The following is a 6,381-nucleotide window of genomic DNA, read 5'->3' as shown; positions in this document are numbered from 1 at the left end:
CTCATTCAACTCTTTTGTAGGCCTTTATTTTTCCTTTTCATTGTTTCACTATTCATGTAGAGGAAAGCCATTGATAATTATTGTATTTAAATAGTCTTTTTACCCAGAAACCTTGCTGTACTCTAAATGCTGCCCGTTAATTATTTTGAGCTTGAAATAGAAACAGTATTTTCTCTGTGTGGTTTTCTTGTGCTCTAACATATAGCGCGTTTATTTTTTTAAGATTTATTTATTTATTTGAAAGGCAGAGTTACAGAGAAAAAGATCTTGCATCTGCTGGTTCACTCCCCAGATGGCTACAGTGGAAACCAGGAACCTGGAACTATTTCCAGGTCTCCCACGTGGGTGCAGGGGCCCAAGCACTTGGGCCATCTTCCACTGCTTTCCCATATGCATTAGCAGGGAGCTGGATCACAAGTGGAGTAGCCAGGACTGAAGCCAATGCCCATATGGGATGCCAGCATCGCAGGCTTAACCCACTGTGCCACAGCACTGGCCTCACTTATTTTTCGTTTTTTGTGGAACGCTTCCCTTATCAAATTGATAAAGTCTCATTTCAAACCTGGTTTACAAAGATATTTTATGAATAATGTTTGAGGAGTAATATTTATGCAATTATTGAGTTGATAAAATAATTTTGTTTCTTTAACTTAGTTGAATAAAGTATTTGTTTTATACATCCTAGTAAATGTACAGTTTTTAAAAATGGCTTCTGGGCTTCCTATTTTACTTGTCAAAGTCTTCCGAAACTTTAGAGTATAAGAATATTTTCCTAATTTTTCTTCCAAACTTCGTCATTAAAATCTTTATTCCTGGGAAAGTATATTTTGGTATGGTGTGGCATAAAAATCTGTATGTAAATAAGCCACAGATGGCCTCTGTGTATTGGTCCTATCAACCCGAATAACAAACACAGAGAAATTCTCCAAAGAATAATGACATTTATTTGGAAACAGAATAGCATGGTAATGGGAATGCCATAGTAAACTATGAGTCCATTCAAGGACGTTGAAGCTAAAGTGAGGTGTTTTATGTGCTTGTTTGTTTTTTGAGAGGCAGGGAGAGAGAGAGTGGAAGAGAGGGAGGAAAAGAGAGGGGAACTTGGGAACTCCATCCAGATCTCCCATGTGAGTGGCTGGGACCCAGCTACTTGAGCCATCACTGCTACCACCCCACCCCCCACTCCCGAACCCCAGGGTCTGCATTTGCAGGGAACTGGAATCAGATGCTAGAACCAGGTACCAAACCCAGGCATTCCCATGTGGGACACAGGCATCTTGAATTCACACTGAAAGAGAAATCAAATAGAAGTTAGAAATATGGAATTCACCCATCCCTTATCCCCATGTACATTAAATTCCATATTGTATGGTCTGAAATAAACATTAGAGTAATTAACATTCATTGCTCTAAGTACTCTTTGAATTCTAGCACCTGAATTTTGATATAGAGTTTGCACATTTGTTCTGTTATAGAAAAATTGTCTTCATCGCAAAATCTTATTGAACCATGGATGTTTTGAAGTTTGTTTTCTTTGCATCATCTGTCTTTAAGTCATGATTTTTCAGATTATGAAGCAGTATGTTCTCTTCATAGAAAATCAGATTTTAAAGGAAAAGTATAAGGAAAAAACAAACATCACTCAGAATCCCACCACTGTGTATTTTCTGTACACGTGGTCCCTGACTTACAGTGTTTCAACTTAAGATTTTGAAAACTGGAGGGTTTATTTTCATTTTATTTGAAAAAGAGACAGAGAGAGAGAGAGAGAAAGAAAAGGGAAGGAGAGCAGTATCTTCCATCTGCTGGTTCTCTTTCCAAATACCTGCAACAGCCAGGGTTGGGCCAGGCCAAAGCCAGGAGCCCAGAACTCCATCTGGGTCTCCCACATGGATGGTGGGGACCAAGTACTTGAGCTGCCTCCCAGGGTGCACATTAGCAGAAAGCTGGAATCAGAAGTGGAGCCCTCGTACATCCTTTCAGCCCTCTCCGCGCACAAGGCAAGGTTTTTAATAGAATCTGGGTTGTACTCTATCGTGATGTTGGGTGAACGCTTTCTGCATTGCATTTCGCATATCCTCCACAATGACTGTGGTGATCTGGCTTTATTGATAAAGAAACCACATAGAAAGTTTTGATCCAGGAGACCCACGTTGTGACGTCAGCATCCCTTGTTGGAGCACTGGTTCAAGTCCCAGCTGCTCTGCTTCCAGTCTGGCTCCCTGCTAGTGTGCCTGGGATGGCCCAAGTACTTAGACCCCTGCCTCCTATATAGAAGACCTGGCATTGGCCTGGTCCAGCCCTGGCCATTGTGACCATTTAGAGAGTGAACCAGCACATGGTCGATCTTTCTCTGTGTCTTTCCCTACCTCTCCCTCTCCTTCTCCTTCTCCCTCACTCTCACTCTCTCTGCCTTTTCAAATAGAGAAATACATCTGTTTAAAAAAAAGTTTTAATCCAAATTCCCAACATCTGACAAAAGTGCCTGTTCCTCAAATGGTGATGTGAAAAGCAGAGTTTGCGTGTAATGAAAGAACATTGAACTTGGAGATCCGAGACAGGGGAGAGCCCACACGAGCTGACTATGTGGCCTGTGTTCATAGTTGTCTCAAGTTCAGAAGACATTTGAAGCTACAATTGCTGGACAGAGTTGGACTGGTGACTGCTGCTCCACCTGGGATGCCCTCCCTCCCATTGAAGGGCCTGGACAAGATGGAAGCCCAGCCAGGGACTCCCAGGTAAGGCACCCTTGGGACCTGGTGTTTTGGAGGTTTAGAGCTTCTCTGTGCCCTGTGCTGAGCTGGAAGGTGCTCCCCTAAGTTCTCATAGAAGGGACCTAGGAAACAATGGTGTGGCTCCTTCCAGAATCATCTGGTAGAAATCCCACAGTGACAGTGTGTGTTGATAGTAATGGTAAGTAATGACATAGCAGATTGGAAAGAGTGACTGTGTCCACCAGGAAGGGCGCTATCAAATAAATGTCTGGTCACCTGTCACAGTAGAGTCTAGGCACTAAATGAATTTCTTCAGAAAAAAAAGGATCATGGGAGAGGCAACCATAGCACAACACAGGCTATAAAGTAGCATGGCTGTGATGCTGGCAGGTTATAAATCACTTAAAAAGTATGAATGTTTCAGATTTTACAAATGTGGACAAATTTGCCTGTATACATGGTGCATATAGAATGTTAGCAGAGATTCTCCTCTGAAAAAGAGATTAGGTATGATTTTTATATAATCATTGCTATAATAATTGATAGAGAATTATTGATACTATGAATTAAAGAATAGTAATGCAGTAGACAGTGTTGTGGTGTGGCAGAATAAGCCGCCACTTGCAATGCTGGCATTCCAAGTTATGTGCAAGTTGGAGTCCCAGCCATTTTTCTTCTTTTTTTTTTTTTAATTTGACAGGTTATAGACAGTAAAAGAGACAGAGAGAAAGGTCTTTCTTCCTTTGGGTTCACCCCCTAAATGGCACTATGACCAGAACTGCGCCAATCCAAAGCCAGGAGTCAGGTGCTTCTTCCAGGTCTCCCTCCCGGGCCACAGCAGAGAGCTGGACTGGAACAGGAACAGCCAGGACTAGATCCTGGCGCCCATTTGGGATGCCGGCGCCACAGACAGAGGATTAACCAAGCGAGCCACGGCGCCAGCCCCGCTATTTTTCTTCTAATCCAGTTTCCTGCTGACATTCCTGGGAAGGCAGCAGTGATGGCTCAAGTACTTGGGGTGCCACCATGTAGAAGACGAGGATGGAGATACTGGATCCTGGATCCTGGATCCTGTCTTTGGCCTGGCTCAGACTTAAGTGTTTCAGGCATTTGGGGAGTGAACCAGCAGATAGATTTATATATATATATATATATATATATATATATATATATATATATATACACACATACATATACATACACACATATATATATAATACATATTATATATATATATCTTAAACAAATCTTAAAAAATAGTAATTCAATTTTGGAATGTACAGTTATATGAACTTTAACTCTCTTCCCTAGTACTGCCCCCTTTTAGTCAAACTTCCTCTCATTGTGAATCCCTGGAGATTTTCACTATAGTTTTTTTTTCCCCCTCAAAAGTGTCTTATCACGTAATGTGTAGCTTTTTCAGTCTGGCTCCTTCCCTTCATCATAATTCATTTGAGATTCCTCATGTCCAAAAAAAAAAAAAAAGAGATGTGTCAATGGTCTACTTTTCACTGCTGTGTACTGTTCCATTGTATAAACTTACCATCAGGTTAAGGACATCTGAGTTGTTTCCAATTTTTGTGAGTGAAACTACTGTAAAGATTCATACACAGGGCTTTAGTGGTGATAAAATATGTATATAACATAAAATGTACCATTGAAATACCCACTCAGTGCCATTAAGTAAATTTACATTGTGTAACCATCACCTGGATCCATCCCCAGGGTTCTTTCATCTTCCCAAACTGCAGACTGTCCCTGTTAAACAATGAGTCTCTGTCCCCTCTTCCCTCAGCCCGTGACACTCGCCATTCTGCTTTTTTCCTTTATAGACTTGACACTCCAGGAGGCTCACAGGAGTGTAAGAGGAATCATATCATGTTTGTGCTTTTGTGACTGGATTTTTACACTTAGAAGAGTGTCCTCAAGGCCCACCCATATTGTAGCTTACATCAGAATTTCCTTCTTTTTAAGGCTAAGTAATATTTAATGCTACGTTTTTGATACATTCATCTGTGAATGGACACCTGGCTTGCTTTCACCTTTTTTAAATATGTATTTTACTTATTTGAAAAGCAGCGTTATGGGGGGGATGGGAGAGGAGAGAGGGGAGGAGAGAAGAGGAGAGAGGAAGGGGGGAGAGGGAGGAGGAGGAGGGGGAGGGAGGGAGAGGGGGAGGGAGGGGAGGGAGGGGGAGGGCGGAGGGGGGAGGGCAGGGAGGGCGAGGGCGAGGATCTTCCATTGGCTGGTTCATTCCTGAAATTGTTACAGTGCCCAAGGTTGGGTCAGGCTGAAGCCAGGAAATTCTTCGAGGTCACCAACACGGGTGTAGGGGCCCAAGCACTTGAGCCATCCTTGCTGTTTTCCCAGGTGTATTAGCAGGGAAGCAGAGCAGCCAGGCTCAAAGCGGCGCCCACATGGGATGCCGGCGTCACAGGTGGCAGCTTTACCTGTTATGTCACAACACTGGCCCCATTGCTTTCTGCTTTTAGCTATTGTGAATAAGGCTCATGCACAGGTGTTTTTTTTTTTAATGTGAACTAAATTTTCATTTTTCTTGTGTATCCATGAGTAGGATCACTGTATCATGCCATATGAATGTATTTAAATTAGAAGAAATGTGTTTTTCTTTTTAAGTTGTTCTTTACTTGAAAGGCAAACAAAGACAGCAGATAGGGACCTTCCATCCTCTGGTTCATTCCCCAAATGTCCACAACAGTCCAGGCGAGGCCCCATCAGAGCCAGAAGCATGGACTTTTGTCTGCATCTCCCACATGGTGGCAGGGATCCAGCTACTTGAGCCATCACCTTCTGCCTCCTAGGAGGGACATCAGTAGCAAGCTGATCAGAACCAAAGCCAGGACTTGGACCCAGGCACTCAATGCGATGCAGGGTATCCAAAGCCTGGACTTAAGTGCTGAGCCGACTGCTTACCCTTCGATGAGATTTTCAAAGGGCTTACGTCATTTTGGATTCCCTTCAGCAGTGTCTGATGGTTCCAGCTCCTGGAGAACAGAATGGACTGTTTAGTGGAGGAATTCAGCTCGCTCACTTTTGCCCCTGGCTTCAGCAGTAGGATTTCAGGTAAGCAGCTCACCTAAGGGGCAGCCCTCCCCCATTTCTGAGGAGATGGTGTGAGATAGAACAGTCTGGACTAGAGTGTGGTCCACCTGTTATGGGCCCTGGGCTACATCACCACTATGGAAGCTGACAGCGGTACAAAGCTTGCAACAACTCCAGATGCCACACCCTCAAGGAGCCTCGCATTGGAGAATCCAGAGGGGGTAAAGAGGGAAGCACCCTCCCAGAGTCTGGCCAGTGAGGACACTGGCACTTAGAAGGGAACTTCTTCCTCCCTTATCTTCTCGCACCCTGCACCAATAAAGAAGAAATATTTATGAAGCCCATCTCTGTTATCACAGGGCAGGCAGAAAGAACAAATTGGTAGCAGATCCAATAAATTCACAACCAGGACAGTGGTCAAAGCATCACTTTGGGGGCAGGTGTTTGGTGTGGCAGTTAGGATACCACGTGTCGTGTGAGGTCAGCATCCCTTATCATAGTGCTACGGTGATCACACATCACCTGGAGACGGCTGGAAGATGAGGAATTTGATTAGATATTCCTAGGGGTGATCAGATTAACTGAATTAGCCAGGTTCCACTAA

Source organism: Oryctolagus cuniculus, chromosome 16, assembly GCF_964237555.1.
Source record: "Oryctolagus cuniculus chromosome 16, mOryCun1.1, whole genome shotgun sequence".
Taxonomy (NCBI): domain Eukaryota; kingdom Metazoa; phylum Chordata; class Mammalia; order Lagomorpha; family Leporidae; genus Oryctolagus; species Oryctolagus cuniculus.
Note: the sequence above shows the minus strand (reverse complement) of the source record.